Below are 18,610 nucleotides of genomic sequence, written 5' to 3'. Positions count from 1 at the left end.
TCAGTATGAACTCATAGAGTCTTATTTTATTCAATGGACTATAATTTGTTTCTATCATTATTTATTTTGAGACTTAGATTGTTCAAGATTTGCCCAGTGGGAGCCCCTTCAATTTGGCTTATCTGTCTTTGGGTGTTTCACCATTTTTTTTTTTTTTTTTTTGTATTTATTTATTTTTGAGACAGAGAGACAGAGTATGAGTGGAGGAGGGGCAGGGAGAGAGACACCCAAACACAATCTGAAGCAGGCTCCAAACTCTAAGCTGTCACCACAGAGCCCGACACAGCGCTGGAACTCACGAGCCGTGAGATCCTGACCTGAGCCAAAGTCGGACACTTAATAGACTGAGTCACCCAGGTGTCCCTCACCATTATTCTTTAATATCTTCCTTACTTCTTGAACCAATAATATATTCTAGAATCATTTTATATTTTCTGTGCCCTAGCTCTGGAATCAGCCATTTCTCCAAAAAGCTTTAGTTCCTTCAGTTGGAGAACTATAATTAGAAATCAAGATCTGGACACAAGATGTGCTCATTGCTATTGGCAAGCAGCAGCCTCAGGTACTCTCAATAGACAAAGCTAGAGCATTTATGTAAATATATACATACACACATATGAAAACACATATTCATAAACACTTATATGTTCATGCACACATTCACATTATATCTGTTTATGTATCTGTCTATATATTGAAAATCATGAGTTCACATTATCCTTGATCCCTATTCAACACTGCAAAGTTCATTCTAGTTTTCATCCTTTTCATATTTTAACTCCTTCCTCAGATATTGAGAAACACTGATTACCATAGCCTTAATATCCTTAGTTATTTGATCAATATCCCTGTTAGTTAAGCACATTCTTACAGCTGCCATTCTCCCATCCCATACGTTTTCTCCACCTAGCACAGGTTATGACTCTGTATTGAGTGGCTGCCATGGCCATTCCTTCATAAGGATGTCCTTCACATGCCAATCAGACTTCAACACTCTACACTTGTGCAGGCATCCTCCTCCTCTTTCTCAGGCTCTGAGATCCAATGCCAAACCACTGTGGTTCCCTGCATGCCCACCATCCCCACACCAACAAAGGCTAATTTGACCTCATCTAATAGCTTTTAGACTAAATTGTTCAAGAAGGGAAGTGGATGAGAAAAGAAATGGACAGGTATTTTGTTTCCCTACACAATATTTGAAGAGGTTCTTTATTCAGAGAATTATAAAGACATTATGAAGTATCAGCTGAAGAACTGAACCTAGATTACATATTTTTGCAAATCTATATCCTTTAACTATATCTATGACACACATGTACACATAACTTTATAGCAAAAAATATGCAACAAAAATATACTTTAATACACAGCAACACACACACAAACACACAACGCTATTTGACTGTTAACTACCAGTCCATTTCTATGAATGGATTTGCAAAAGTCCTAGCTTGGGATGGCATCTATACTGGTTCTTATTGGATCCTCTTCCTCTTTTATTGCTTAGGTTTTAGGGCATCTGTTGAGTCTCAGCTGCATCTCATTAGTAAGTTGTATGATCACTGCTAATCATGTCTTGTCTCCATGTATCTAAGAAAATACACCAGCCTAGTGTCTCTCAAAGGGCAGTCTGCAAACCATTTGCAACAGAATCAGTTGAGGTACTTGTTAAAGTTCAGGTCCTTGGATCCTGTCCTAATTTTCTGCTTAGCATCTCTGTAGGGGGTAATGGATATTTGGAAAACATCTCAGCTGATTCTTATGCATTAAATACTGACACTATGCTGTAGCTCACATGTCTATAATTCTTTAAAGCTCACTGTTTAAAACACATGGGTCTTACTAACTATAGCAATTTTGTTTTAGCTCTATTAGTTCATATTTGTTATTTAACCACCTTAGACATTGATACATAAATGAATAGTCTCCAAAGTAAAATATATCTATCTTATGCAAATAAATTCTACAAAATGTCTCCACAGAATAAAATATAAATGCCTTCTAAGATCTTGTTTGAAGGAATCTTACAGATTTTCCAGATTTTAGGGAGTAGCAAATGCAAAGCTCCTGATCCTGGGAAAGTGATTACAAAAAGAAAAATCCTGAAGGAGACTGTGTGAGAGGATAGCATTATAAATGATGGGCTTGGAGAGTAAGGCCGACGAAATGTTGAATAAGAGCATGCAGGAAATGTAAAGCAGTTTAATTTTTATTGTTAAAGTGATGGAAATGGGTTTTGAGAAACATTGTGATCTGATTTATGTTTTTAAAGATTGGTCTTGGCTGTTCTACTCATAATAAAACTATAAAGGTTGAGGCAAGAGAGAAAGCAAGGAGACTGTGGAAGAGGCTGCTTATTGCATTAGATGAGGCAAACAGTGGTGGCTTGGAGTGAGTTGAAGATGGTGAGAGGTAGATGAATTCAGAATATATTTTCAAGTTAGACCTGACATGAATTTCTCATGGACTGGATGTAGGAATTGTGGGGAAATGAGATTTTAAGGATGATTCCAACATTTTCGGTCTGAAAAACTGGATGAGTTATGGAGCGAGGAAAAACTGGAGTGGAAGGGGTAGATCAAAAATTGAGTTTTATTTGCTGACTTTGAAATGTCTACTATTCGTAGAGTGGGGGTAGTGGGAAACTGGAATTATGAGTCTGGAGCTTGGATGAGTGGTTAGGGTTAGAAGTATGAATCTGGGAACCACAGTCATCTACCCATTAAAGTGACAAGACCAGCTTAAAACTCATGAGTAGTGAGTGTAGATGGAGAGTGAAGAGGCAATGAAAGTTAGGGCATACTAAAGTTAGACGCTGAAGGATGGAGTCATGACCAAAGAAGACTGGTAAGGAATGATAAGTGAGAAAGGAGGAAATCTAGGAGAGTATGGTGTCTTGAAAGCTAAGGAGACAAAATATTAATACTAGAAATTATGAAAGCTCATTTTCCAAAATTTCCTGTGTTAATGATAATTTAATGTTTGATATTGTAAAATGAGCTTTAGCAAACAGAAAAGCAAATAGTTCATGACTGATTGCAATGTCATGGAGAATGGGAAAGTTGTGAAAATATAGGTAATTTTATAATTTTAACAATTTTAAACAAAAATATCCATATTAAAAATACATGCACCATATTTGGACATATTTTGCCTTTGTGTCAACTGCAGCTATAGGTGGATGACAAATTATAATTTATGTATCAAATTCATGGGAAAAGGGGGCTATCCCTACATTTTTATATAATTTTTATAGAATGAGTGTTATAGATTTTGAATCTTATCATATTTTGAACAGAATTTTCTGATTAATCATAATGATTTTAGAATCAGGACAAATCTTATATATAAAATTATTTACTTGAATGCATTTAGTTCATTTTTATAGGAAAAGACTAGGACTCAGGTCTTCTGGTTATCAAGTATAATTTTTTATTGTAACACATTGTTTAAAATATATAGATTTTTTTAAGATAATTTTTAAAAATGAGCTTACCAGAATATTTTAAGTTTTTTATAAAAAGTAAAGTAATTAAAGTTAGAGGAAACAAATCTCATGAGGATTCATTTACAAAAAGAACTCAGAATAGGGTAAAAAAAATAATAGGAGATGCATTCTTGCATGGATAAATATGAGATTTTTAGGAGAAAATAATTGAAACTACACTTAGAAGGGCATAATACTAGCTGAATGAAATAAAGATAACTATCATGGGAATAGTTGATAATTTTGAAGGTGGATTTTGAATATGAAGACTGATACAGATTAATATTTTTTATTTTTTTATTTCGAGGAGAGAGCGAGCGAGACAGCATGAGCAGGGGAGGGTCAGAGAGAGAGGGAGATACAGACTCTGAAATAGGCTCCAGGCTCTGAGCTGGCAGTCAGCACAGAGCCCGACGCGGGGCTCGAACCCACCAACCATGAGATCATGACCTAAGCGAAAGTCGGACGCTTAACCGACTAAGCCACCTAGGCGCCCCGAAGACTGATACAGATTAATATGTGCTTATAAAAATGACCAATGAGGTAGTGGAATAAAAGCTTCTTCATCCAATCACAATTACCAGTAGTGAAGGGAACTTTTGATACTGTGGTATGTGCTACTTTAGGACAGTAAAGTAAACATTTAATTCTAGAAGCAGATTATGTAAAATATAAATAAGATTCAAAATATTCATGAATGGGGGCACCTCAGTGGCTCAGTTGGTTAAGTGTCAGACTCTTGATTTCAGCTCGGGTCATGATCTCACGGTTCATGAGATCAAGCCTTGCACTGTGCTCTGTGCTGACAGTGCAGAGCCTGCTTGGGATTCTCTCTGTTCCCCTCTCTTTCTCTCTCCGTCTCTCTCAAAATAAATCAATAAACTTAAAAAACCATGTCTGGTGAAAGCTAAGTTGGATTATTTCAAAGAGTTAGGGATAGATGGTTAGGTTAAATGACTTTTCTTTTTAATAACAAGAATAATTGTCACATAGAAGACTTTACTGTGACACTGACAAAAAATCCTGGGACTGCAGGTTTCCACAGTCTGATTGTTTAGAGTTATGTTGTCCAGTATGGTATGTATTAGCCACATGTGGTTATTGAATACTTGGAATGTGGGCTACTTTGAATCAGAAACTGAAACTTTAATTTTGTTGGCTTTAATTTACATTAAAATTTTTAAAACATGTAAAACTAAAGGCTATAGTATGGAATAACAGTAAGAACATTTCCAAAATTACAGAAAACTCTATTGACCAGAGCTGACCTAAAATTTTAAAAACATTTTACATTTATTTCTCTTTGCTAAGAAAATCTTCTCTCTTCTTTTTTTTTTTTTAATGTTTTATTTATTTCTAGGAGAGAGAGAGAGAGACGGCGTGAGCAGGAGAGGGTCAGAGAGATAGGGAGTCACAGACTGAAACAGGCTCCAGGCTCTGAGCTGGCAGTCAGCACAGAGCCCGACGCGGGGCCCAAACCCACAACCGTGAGATCATGACCTAAGTGAAAGTTGGACGCTTAACCGACTAAGCCACCCAGGCGTCCCTCTTCTCTCTTCTTAATAAGCAATATTAGCAAGATGGTTAGATATAAGCTCAAGATGCAAAAATTTACTGCATTTCTATAAGCCAGAAATAGTTATTAAAAATCATTTAAAATTTAAAGTTACCTAGGAATAAACCCAAATAAAGATGTACAAGATATTTATGGAGAAAATAATAAAGCCTACTGAAAGATATTTAAGAGGTCCTAAATAAATAGGACCTTGTTTATTGATAGAAAGACTCATCATAATGATATAAACTCTCCCCAACTTCATTTATATATTCAATACAATTTCAATCAAAATACTTAACAGAGGTTTTGTGGAGCTGCTAATTCTGAAATTTTTATGAGTGGTCAAATGGCCAAGAATAGCTTAGAAACACCTAAAGAACATTAACATGGAAGGATTTACTCTACAGATATAAAGATTATTATAAGCCTATATTAATTAGGACAGTGTAGTCAAATAGATTCCTGGAACAAAATAAGAAGTTCAGAAATTAACTATAATATACAGCATTTGGAAATCTGACATATCACAGACTACTTCCTAAATAGTCCTGGAAAACTTAAGTTATTTATCAGGAAACAAAGAAATTGGATAATGCATACAAATACATTCTAGATGAATTAATTGCTCGAATACAGAATAAACAAAAAATTTTTAAAAATTCTGCTATATCTGTGTAACATTAAGCTTTTTAAGACAAAAAGGCACTAACCTAAAAGATAAATTTGATTTCATTCAAATTAAGAGTTGCAGTTTATCACAAGATTAAAAAAATGAGAAGACATAACCTATTTGTACCATGTATAGTTGATAAGGGGAATTAATTTGTATTTAAAGAATAAAAAGAAGCTAATAAGAAAAAGATAATCCAAAAATGGACCAAAGATAGTCTCTGGAATTTCACAGAATAGGAAACATAGTAACAAACAAATGAAAGGATTCTAAACCTACTGGTAATTAAGGAAGCACAAATTAAAACTGTTTTAGATGGAATTGTAGTCTCTAAAATTCATATGTTGAAGTCCAAACTCCCATTGTGGCTGTATTTGAAGATATGGCCTTTTAAAAGGTAATTATGATTAAAAGGAATCATAACAGAGGCCCTAATCTGACTGGTGTCCTTATGAAAAGAAGGACCGAAGTAAAAAGGCTGAATGAGGACACAGTGAGAAGGTAATAGTCATCTGCAAACCAAAGAAAGAGGACTCAGGAGAAACCAAACTGACCAACACCCTGATACTGGACTCCAAACCTCCAGAACTGTGAAAACTGTGAAATTTCTGTCTTTTAAGCCTTCCTTCAGTCGGATTTTGTTAGGGCAACAATAGCAGACTTATACTAAGACCAAATGAGATTTTATACCAATGAGATTGGCCATTCTAACTATGAGATATAGAACAAAAGGACTTCCAATTGATTTCATAACTTGGGAAAACATATTGTCATTTTCCTTAAAGTTGAATATTTTAATTCCCTATGACTTAGCAATTCTACTTTTACTTAACTATGGTTAAAATAAATCTTAAACATGTGTACTAGGAAACAGTAAAATATATGTTCATGGAAGCAGTGTTCATATGTCCAAAGCAATCCAAATAGCATCAATAGAGTAATAAATAAAAACATTTTCTTATATTCACAATGACATACAGTAGTGAAAATTAATGTACACTAATACAACGTGGATGAACCTTAGAAAAATAATGTTGAGTGAAAATAAGGAAGCACAGAAGACTACATAAAATATGAAATCAATTTTATAAAGGTCAATAAGCATAATTGTATATATAGTAAAAAAAAATACATAAAAATTAAGTGAATGTTGAACATAAAGCCAATTATCAGAGTTATTTCTTTGTTGAAAGCTGGCATGTGGGATCAGGGAAGAGCAAAATGATTCAGCAGTTTTTATTCTAGTTCTTAGTTTTAGTGGTGCATATTCAGGAGTTTACTTTATAATTATATCTCATAACTTAATATATTTGAATATATTCTTTTGCAAGTATTATTATATAATAGCATTTTTAAAATTTAAATCCCCAATATGCCAAAGATGATCTCTAGTCATTAATTATAGAAAAGGGAGTCTACTTTGACACAACATACATATTTTACTCATTAATCTTTTACAGTTGAAATCTTTCCGCTATGGAAGTTTTCCCTGTTCACATGAGGACTTTATTTTCCATAAAGAGACATCATACTTTGGGACAATTTATTGTCGTTAATTAAGTGATACGAGTACTGTGGCTGCCAAGGAATATTAAAAACAACTGATAACTACATCTCCTGCCTCAAGAGAATACAGAAAAAAGATGCGGGGGAGGTAATATGATACATTATTGATAAGTACTTACAAAGACAAAAATATTACAAAGCTATTTCCCCATCTAGAAACTTAGATTTTATTAATAAGTAACACTGGAGTATCCTATATTAATAAAAAAATAAAATGATCAAATACGAGTGACTTTCCTCTTACTTTGCAATGAGTTCCAAGGTATTTTAGATGGTTACTTCATCTTCATATCTGAGAGACAGAGAGAGAGAGAGTACATGCGGTTTTATGGAAACTGCATTATGCTAAAATTTACTTGTCCCTTGGAAATGCAGAAGATACCAATAGCAGATTACAGAGAAATAGCCACTGACTCGGTACTATGACTATTCTACCTACCTGTGGAAAAATATAAATACCGATTTTAGAAGTTAGTGATTTTGAAATTGCCCTTACCTTTGTCATTATAAAAATGCTCAGAAATCATGTTTTGCAAATATTATGGCACAGAAACTTTTCAGGGGATTTTCTGTACATATTTGAGTCATTTAATAATATGTCTAATGTAAGTATTATGCCTAAATGTAATAGGATGATATGTTAATGATTAAAACTAGATAAATTCTCTACAAAGCTGTAGTAATCAAAACAGAATGGTACTGGCACAAAAATAGACACATAGATCAATGGAACAGAAGAGAGAGCCCAGAAATAAACCCAGTTATTTGGTTAATTAATCTATGACAAAGGAGCAAGAATATATAATGGGAAAAAGATAGTCTTCTTCAATAAATGATGCTGAGAACACTGAACAGCTACATGCAAAAGAATAAAATCAGACCACTTTCTTATACCATACACAAAAATAAACTCAAAATGGATTACAGACCTAAATGTGAGATCTGAAACTGTAAAAATCCTATAAGAGAGGCAGTAATTTCATTGACATCAGCTGCAGCAACATTTTTCTAGATATGTTTCCTTAGGCAAGGGAACAAAAGCATAAATAAACTCTTGGAACTACATCAAAATAAAAAGGTTTTGCATGATGTGCATGATGAAGGAAACCATTAATAAAACAAATAGGCAGCCTACTGAATGGAGAAGATATTTGGAAATGATATATCCAATAAGGGGTTAATATCCAAATATAAAGAACTTGTTTAACCCAATACTAAAACAAAAACAAAAACAAAAAAACAAAAACACCCAAAAAACAGTCCAATCAAAAAACTGGCAGAGGACTAAATAGACATTTTTCCAAAGAAGACATACAGATGGACAACAGATATATGAAAAGATGCTCAATGTCATAATCAGGGAAATGTAAATTAAAACCAAAATGAGCTATCACCTTACACCTGTTGGAATAACTAAAATCAAAGACAAGAAATAACAAGTGTTGGTGAGTATGTGGAAAAAAAGGAACCCTTGTTAAGTGTTGGTGGGAATGTAAATTGGTACAGCCACAATGGAAAACAGTATGGAGTTTCCTTAAAAAGTTAAAAATAGAAATACCATACCATCCAATAATTCCACTACTGGGTATTTATTTAAAAAGCAAAAACAGAAACACTAATTTGAAAAGATATGCACCCTATGTCTATTGCAGCATTATTTACAATAATCAAGCTATGGAAGCAACTTAAGTATCCATCAACAGATGAATGAATAAGAAAGATATGGTATATACACACACACACACACACACACACACACACACACGTGCACAGGAATATTACACAATCATCAAAAAGGATAAGATCATGCTATTTGACACAAAATGGATGGGTCTAGATGGTGGTATGTTAAGTGAAATCAGTCAGATTGGGGGCGCCTGGGTGGCTTAGTCGATTAAGCGTCCGACTTTCGCTTAGGTCATGATCTCGCGGTTCGTGGGTTCGAGCCCCGCATCGGGCTCTGTGCTGACTGCCAGCTCAGAGCCTGGAGCCTATTTCAGAGTCTGTATCTCCCTCTCTCTCTGACCCTCCCCTGCTCACGCTGTCTCGCTCTCTCTCTCTCCTAGAAATAAATAAAAATATTAAAAAAAAACTGTATAAAGGTAATACCTTTAAAAAAAAAAAAGAAATCAGTCAGATTGATAGAGACAAATACCATATGATTTCACTCATACATGGAATCTAAAAAAGTTTAATAAATAAGAAATAACCAGAATCAAAACTATAAATACAAAGAACAAAATGACAGTTACCAGAGGGAATGGGGGTAGAGGAATGGGAAAAATGGGTGAAGGGGAGTGGGAGATACAGGCTTCCAGTTATACAATGAGTAAATCAGGGATAAAAAGCACAGCATGGGGAATATTGTCAAGGATATTGTAATAGTGTTGTATGGTGACTGATGATAGCTACACTTGTGGTGAGCATAGGTGAGAGATGTGGAATTACTATGCTGTACACCTAAAACGAATGTAACATTGTGTGTCAACTATACTAACTAGATAAATTCTAGCCATACCAGTAGTGTGAGATCTAGGTTTTCACCTCATGGATACTTTAGTCATAGACCTTCACAAATATGGGGTCTTTGTTGGTCTTATAATTATCCTTAGAATCATGGAGACTCATTCTTTCTTGCAACAAATTTTATTGCTTATATGCAAAGTGTCAGTTACACTACTGGATCCTGAGAATACATAAGTCAACACATAAGGAAATAGAAGGATAAAACACATTTTCTAACACGTTAACTTTTCTCATTAATTCATCCATAAGTCATTCAACATGGATGTTATATTAAGTACTGAGTACGGATCAAATGGTGTGGTAAATGCTGAATATATAACTGCTAATGAGATGAATAGGCCCTGATTTTGATGTCACTACTGTCTTTAGTCTTGCCATACAATGAGATGTCTTTGTTATTCATTTTGCTTTAAGTTTTAATCTCAAATTGCTAATGAAAAATAAAATGGTTAGTGCAATTTTGACATGCATAGGTAAATGAGGGCCCCTTTCCCATGCCCCATTTTCCTCCCTTTTAACTCCCTATGTGCACTTACTTTCTGCCAAGACCAAAACTAGATGTGCCCAACAAGAACCAAGCTGATTTCTTCACACCATTGACTGCAGCTGCTCCTGACTTAGACTTGTTGTCATCATAGCCCTTAATTTTGATAAGCAACTAGAAGATCATGAAGACAACCTAGAATATGATTTGTCTTAGGAGAAAGTAACAAAAAGATTAATCTGCTGCTCCACTTGACTAACCTCCTAGGATTAAACCAGTCACCAAGATCACTGTATGTACTAGGCAACAATGAGCTAAAAATGGAAAAAAGCATCATACTGTTATTGTATTCATTTTTCTCCAAGGTACTCTCTGATAAACACCATAACCATCTAGGGAATTGCAAACAGCTTCCTTGTGTGTTATATATTCACCGTATTCCAAGTAGGGTCTATCGTATCAGGCCATCAGCATACTTTTTCTGAGGTGGTTGAATGTGAGACTAAGCATTCCTACCTGATTGGAAACCTTCTTGTCCTTAATTCATTGGCTATACTTGATTTTGTTTTTTCTTGGATCAGACCTTCAGACTTCTACCAGAAACTGCTCCTTTGGGGAAACCAGGCCTTCCAGAAACTCAGGAAACTGAAATGGAGACAGCAAGAGAAAGCAACATTTATTTGTATTTAGAGATCTCAGTTTTTTTTAATTTTAAGTAAATGTCCAAACCTAGGGCTCCTAAGCAGTATAATAACTTAAGGGAATTCCAGTTTATAAGTTTGAAAAGTCACAAGTAAACATGACAAGAGTTTAGGTTGTAATTTGGGCCTTCAAGCCAAGCAAGAAAAAAAAAAAAAAGTCCGGTTATCTTTTGTTCATTACAACACAAAAGGCAAAAAAGACAAGTTTTCTGTCTCTTTAAAATTTACTTCCTTCCTTCAGTCTTCACATAGATCTTTAGTAAATTATTAATTTGACTAAATTATTCATAAACATAGGAACATACAGAAGTATATTTCAAAGAGAACTTTAATGTATAATATTCACTGCACACATGCACCATCAACTCTTCTTTTCAAACACTGATGGATATATAAGAGTGTGTCTCAGGGTAGCACACACGTCTTTTCTTGTGATGAGGTGGTGGGGAGAGAATAAATCTATTGGCTGCTAGTCAGTGATTTAGAAAAAGAGATATTAGGATAAAAGAAAAGGCTACAAGTGAAGCAATAAAATCCTAAAGCTGTGCTTCCATAATAATAATAGCAGTTTTCTCAGTGGCTGAGGAAGTAATCTCCACAAGTTATAGTCACACCTGTTACAGACCATCTGCTGATAAATTCCAAAGCATCATTAATGGAAAACAAATGGTACTATCTTTCTTACCTTCCCTTTATCCATTGACTATTCTTATATAAATCATTTTTCTCTTCAAAGTCATGTTCTTTCCTATCTTTATATTAGGATCTAGGAAGAGTGACATGCCTTGGTACTTTTACAGTGATGGCTCTGCAAGGACTAGGGAATCATTAGGAGGCTATAAATTGTTTGAGACTGAATTTCATTGAAGCAGAACTTGAAAGAGAATTTGAAAGCAAACTGTTTATCTGGGAGGTAGTCCCAGGAAACTCAGAAGTGGAGTGGGAGCTGAGAATAGAGGCATGGGAGGAATCCAGTGGTGGTGCTTTACTCAACAGATTACTCCTGGGAGACCTGCTCAGTCCTTCAGGGGAGTTCTGTGAGGCTACAGAGAGTGATTCAGAGTTACCCCAGTAGTGTCTTTGGTTGAAAGCTACACCCAGATACATGAACTCTTAGACACTTCTGGCCTGCACAGGGTAGATAATTGCAGGTGACAGCATGATTCTGTCCATCTTTACTGCAATGATGAGTGCTGGGGAGACAGAAGAAGAGCACTGACAGCATCTGATACAGTGGGGATGGGGGTATTAATGACTAGCTTAAAAGTCCAAGTGGAAAACTTAAGTTCTTGGGCTAATGGTTTTAAGCACTAATATATCAACAATGTCCTTTATTAAATCAAGTCTAAGATCCTAAGTCCCCAGTCTTTTTGGAAAACTGGGTATCTTTGATATTTTTAAAGTTAAATGATTAAGATTTCAAGTTGATCATTCATTCATTCAACAAACATTTACTGAACACCTAAAATATGCCATAGGTATACTAGACACCAGTGTTACCATTATTAAAAGCATTATCTTACTATCTGGAATGCAATGCATTAGGACATCCAGGTAAGTAAATCCATAATTATAATACATATTATTACAGCATGTTATAGAAGATACAGAAGAGCCTTAATTCATGCTGTGGACAGTGGTATATGAGAAGTATCACCACAGTTTATTGTAGAAGGCAATATGTGAGATGGATATGTATCATGAATGAGGGGTGAATTTTTGAGGCAAAGAGAAGAGAAATTCATGGTAGCAAGAAAAAGAATATTTAAGGATTAGGCCACAAAGGAATTACATATACAATCAGTATAAGGAGTACTCACTGGAGTATAAGAAAAGAAAAGGGAGAGAGAGTTAGAAGTCAGATCATGAATGGCCCATGTAGTAATGCCATGGTATGAATGTTGTGTTCTCCCCAAATTCATATGTTGAAATCCTAGTCCTCAAATGTAAAGGTATTAGTGGGTGGGGCCTTTGGGGGTGATATGGTCATGAAGGGGGAGCCCTTTTGAATGGGATTAGTGATTTTGTAAAAGAACTCTCTACCACTTTCTGCCACTTTATACAATGAAAAATCTGTAACCCAGAAAAGAGCCTCAAACAACCATGCTGCCCTGATTTTGGACTTCCAGCCCCCAGAAGTATGAGAGGAAAAAAAAAAATTCTGTGTTCATAAGCCACCCACTGTGTAGTATTTTGTTATAGCAGTGCAAACAGACTATTACAGTTAAAATGTGAGATTTTATCCTAAGGAAGATGTAAATCTACTGAAGGATTTTAACTGGAAAATTAAAGTTAGAAGAGAGAAAAGTTGATTTATATAACATGATCAGATGTTTTTGTAAGAAAAATTTGCCTGTTTTTTGTTTCAGTGGCTGGATTGTTGGGCAAGGGTGATGGCAATTCTGGATATAGAAAGATTAGTTAGTAATCCATTAATATAAATCAAACAAGAAAGTAAATATAGCATATCTGAATTTGTGACTGACATTTCTTTCAGTACCTGAAAAATGTTATGCCAATGTTCTGGCTCCAAGTTTCAGATTAGAAATATTCTGTCATTGGAACTGATGTTTCTCTGTAAGTAATGCATTGTTTTTCCTTGTCTGCTTTCAAGATTTTTTTTTTGTCTTTATTTTTTGTAAGTTTAATTACGATGTGTCTTGCCATGGATGTCTTTGTGTTTATCCTATTTGCAGTTTCTCAGGTTCTTGAATCTTCAAATTTATGTCTTTACAAATTTGGGTACTTCTTAGTCATTATTTCTTTGAATACCGTCAGTCCTACTTGCTCTTGTTTCATTCTGGGACTTTGGTAATATGAATGTAAGCCCTTTTTTAATGTTTATTTATTTTTGAGAGAGCTAGAGAGAGAGAGAGAGAGAACGAGCAGGGGAGGGGCAGAAAGAGAGGGAGACACAGAAATCATGGGTAGGCTCCAGGCTCTGGGCTGGCAGCACAGAGCCCACATGCAGCTTGAACCCCAAACTGGGAAATCATGACCTGAGCCGAAGTTAGACGCTTAATCAACTAAGCCACCATGCGCCCTGAATGTTAGTTAGCTCTTTTGTTATTGTTCTACAGATTCTTTTGCTTCTTCACCTCCATCTCCCAGTCTGGTTTTCTCTCTGTTTCTCAGATCTGATTAATTATATTGATCTATTTTCAAGTGCATGATTCTATGCTTTGTCATCTCCACTCTAAAGCCTATCTAACAAGATTTTTATTTTGGTTATTATTTTTCCAGTTTTGTTATTTTCATTTGTTTTTATTGGTATAATTTCCAGTTCTTTGCTTATATTCTGTTTTTCCCCCATTTATTTCAAGGAATACATAATTGCTTATTGAAACATTTACATGATAGCTTACTTAAAATCCTTTTTAGATAATTCCAACATCTTATTTATCTTGATGTTGGTGCATGTTGTTTGTATTTTCTCATTTGTTTTGTGATTTCCTGGTCTTGGCCTGATGAGTAATTTTCAATTTTATTTCAACATTTTGAGTATTATATGAATCTAAATCTTATTTAATCTTATTATTATTATTTTAAGCAGTAAGACCCCTATATTGAGGTGTGACATGAAGACTGGGGGGTGGGAATAGGTAGGTACAGCTTTCCACTTGGCCCTGTCGACAATACTCCAGCAAAAGTGGGTACTGATTCATATTGTTTCACTGCAGACAGATGTGATAGAAATTCAGCTCTCCTGTTGCCCTGCTGATACCTGTCCCCACAACCCCAAAGTAGGACCATTCATATCACCATGTTGCCTGTAAATGGGATGGAGTTTCAGCTCTGAAGCAGGTTCCCTGACATTAGGGGAGGTGGAAAGGAGGTGTTAATTGTCTTTCTTCACACCATCTCTTTCCATTGATGCTGGTTGTGGGTAAAGGCTCAGCTCTGCTGACACCAGGGTGGGAAGAGAACTGGCAACCAGCCCTGCTTTGTGCCACCTCATTCTATCTTATTGCTTCAGGAAGAAAATGGGCACTCAGCACCCTACTGGATCTCACTGACACCAGGTGACAGGGTAAAGTAGGGTGACTATTAGCTTCAACTTGCAATATCCTGTACTATTGATTTCAAGTAGAGGTGGAGGGTAAGTTCCCAAAATGGACCCTAAATCTGTGTGAGGGCAGTCCAGTGATAACTAGCCCTGTCAGGTACCACCTTCTTAAGTCTCTTTGCTGATGGATAGGGGTTGAGGTTCAGCTCACTGCTGGACCACACTGAAATAACCCTGGAAAGAGAATCAGAGTGCTGCCTGCTTTTGGAGAGCAGCAGTGGAGTAGTATGGAAGATCTGGTCCTCACTTGGTACCACTAAAACCAGGAAGCATAGGTGGTAGATGCAACTTTTCCGTTGGTATTTGGCTTGAGGAGTGTATGTATTGCCAAAATGGTTTTCTGTTGTTAGCAACCCCTTTCCTCATACTTTGCCTCAGGAGAACAGGTTTTTCTTGACACTTTTTTTTTTTTTTTGGCTCTTGTTCTGTTGGTGGTAATGGATCAGAGGCTCCTGCAGTACCCTCTGCAGGATATATGGGGAGCAATAGGAAACAGAGAAGTCATCGCCATGTCATTCCTCAAGTCCAAAGGTCCCTACTAAGACCACCTTCTTATTTCCATCTTTCAGTAGCTTCCTATGCTTGATTTTTATGCTGTGTTCAGGGTTTTAATTTTAAGTGTGAGGACCTGGGAGAAATGGGCTATTCTATCCTGTTTGAAGCGCATGTCTGATGTTGAAAATACAGATTTTCACACTTTTAAAAGTCAAGTGTTTTGTTGGATTTGAAATTTAAAACTAAGCAAGGAATGAGGCAAAAATAGATTAGAGTTGGAAACTTTTTTATACATTCATGTTTCACTTAATATTAACACACATGATTATGTATAGAAATGTTTATAGATGTGTATATACATGGCTAGTATACATACATCTTTCTCTTTGCTCAGCCAGACCTAAAAGCAATGACACTCTAGTAGTAATGAGCACATCTCCCCCCAGATCTTAGTGTCTAGTACCATTCTCCAATAAAAGGATCTAGGGCTTCTTGGAAAAATGACTGATTCTCAGACTGGGAAAGTGAATATACAAGATGAGCCTAGACCCTCTTTCAGCAAAAAAAATGAAGTACTAAAAAATGCAGACTTATATGGATGGGGACATAGCAAAGTCACACAAGGGCCAACTGTAAAAGTTCAGATTGGCCACAGCCAGAACAATTTGAGCGATAAAGTAGCATTACAGTATAACCCAAAGTATAAAATAAAAATCCATGAGTTCTTACTAATAAAAATGAATAATTGAATACATAATTAAGAGAGAGAAGGAAGAACGGGGGGAGAACAGATCAATCTCCAGTACAGAATTCCAAATAGTTTATGTAGATACTCCACCTTTAGCATAACTCCTCACTCCTTAGTTGTAGGCTGAGCATAATGACTTTCTTCCAACATGTACAATATGGAATTGGGGAAAAGAATAAATTTACCTGAAAAACACTACCTCAATCAGGTGATCAAGGTTACCCTCTGCAGTCATAATTCATGTTGATAGTATGTACCCTTGATGTGATCTGGCAAAATGGCACTCTTACTCTATGTTCTTCCCCACCTCCCCCCTACACACAAATACATAATCCCTATCTTACATGAGAAATGGATCAAACAAATGCCATTAGTGGTATTGTACAAAAAAACGATTTATACTACTCAAAATTGTCAAGGTCATCAAAACCAGGAAAGTCTAAGAAACTATCAAAACCAAGAAGAGCCCAAGGAGATATGACAACTGAATGTAATGTGTTATCTTGGAAAGAATCCTGGAACAGAAAAAGGACATTAAGAAAAAACTAAAGAAACCTGACTGAAGTGTGGACCTTAGTAAATGATAATGTATCACTGTTTGTTAATCAAGTATAACAAATGTAACTTACTAAGATGAGTGGTTAGTAATAGAGGAAAATGGGTGTGTTTATGGAAACACTATACCATCTTCTCAATTCTTCTGTAAAAACTGTTCTAAAAAAATAAAGTCTATGAAAAAAAGTTATTTTCTTGTTTTATAATTATGTGACCGTATTTCTTAGTAAATATGCAAATTTTCTTCACTTTCATCAATGTTGATGTTAAAGAAAAAACTAAGTCTGAAAAGATCTATAATTCCAATTCAATAAGCAATGATTATTGGTATTTTCTTTATAGAAGAACCACTGCATAAATCAAAGCAAATTGTCTTTAAATGCTGAATTCTTTTCAGTGCTTGATATTTTATATGACTAATATGTACCATGGTCATGATTCTACTTCAGAGGGCAGAGATTATCATAAACATTGATTGTAAGCAATGTCTAAAGTACAGTGAAATTTAGAGTACATAATGTCACTTAATGTGATTCTATCTCTAATATGGCTAACCTCAGATTATTTTTATTGGTGTGAAATACAAAACTCATCGGGGAATTTTCTGCTAAACTCTTAGAAACAGTTAAGGTATGTTATTTAACAAATTCTCCTTTGTGGTTTTGAAAACAGCGCAGTTCTTCCTACTCTGACACTGGGTACAAAAGTGAGTTTGCCATTTTTTTCCCCCATGAACCCCTTTCTCACCTTTTTCACTGTGTTATATTTGTTCTATTTTCTCAAGAAGTAGCATTTAATCATTAGTCCATGTACTCATTTACTCATTGAATTATCTATTAAATGAATCTTCACTGAACACCTACATAAGACAAAAAAAAAAAGGCAGAAAACTAATCTGGGTTGCAGTGAAAAATAATCAATTCAGTTAAAATCTTTGCTGATAACAACTGGTACTCAATTTACTGGAAATTATATTTCATTATATGGGCTCACAGACTCAGGGAAAAGCAAAACCTAAATAGTAAAAAAAATAATAAAAATTCCAGCCATATATTGAGTGTCTGCTTTGTATCTGACTGTAAAAGAAACTCTAAAATGATTGGGTTGTTTTGAGGATTGTCTGTTATAAATGGAATCTTCATTTTATAGATAAAAACAAAAAGACTCACAGATTAAGTTACTCACCTAAAATGAAATGGCCCAGAAACAGCAAAACTGCAATTAGAACTTTAGATTTTATGATGCCAGAGCCTATGCTCTTATCACAATACGTACGTGTGTGTGCGTGCATCAGAAAGAGAGAGGAGAGAGGGAGATGGGGAAAGAGAGAGAGAGAGAGAGAGAGAGAGAGAGAAAGAAATAGGGAACTTCTGAGAAATGGCAGGAGTACTGCTAGGTATCCATCAATAATTTAGGAACTCCTGACTATGCAAATAATTGTTAATCATAAAGCTGCACTAAGGATCTATCACTTTAGAACTAAGAAATTAAAAGGCTTCCATAAGTTGAGTTCAAATTTTATACTTATATAAGATACTTATTACAGACAGTCAAAGTATAATTCAGTAACTGAAGAGCTCTGGAAGCATTCATATCAGTGCAGTTTCATAATGTGAAAAATAGAGGATTTAAGAAATTGGCGGATGTACCTACAGACTCATTTGTTTCCATTTCTGTGAAGATAAGTGAATAAAAATGAGAAAAGTAGAAAGGAATGGCTAGCAATTTTAAGTGGTTTTCTTAATTTCTATACT

At 35.2% G+C, this 18,610-nt stretch overlaps 1 protein-coding gene across 1 annotated transcript in view; it reads right to left on the bottom strand.

Moving 5' to 3' along the window:
* The window catches only part of PKIA (cAMP-dependent protein kinase inhibitor alpha), a 94,551-nt gene that overhangs the window by 24,015 nt on the left and 51,926 nt on the right, over positions 1 to 18,610 (bottom strand). The window contains exon 2 of the mRNA XM_077774245.1: positions 10,808 to 10,936. The gene's annotated coding sequence lies outside the window, so the exon portion shown is untranslated. The remainder of the gene's footprint in view (positions 1 to 10,807; positions 10,937 to 18,610) is intronic.

Source organism: Crocuta crocuta, unplaced genomic scaffold (assembly GCF_008692635.1).
Source record: "Crocuta crocuta isolate KB4526 unplaced genomic scaffold, BGI_CrCroc_1.0 scaffold81, whole genome shotgun sequence".
NCBI classification, from domain to species: domain Eukaryota; kingdom Metazoa; phylum Chordata; class Mammalia; order Carnivora; family Hyaenidae; genus Crocuta; species Crocuta crocuta.
This window is presented reverse-complemented; position numbering and strand designations above follow the sequence as displayed.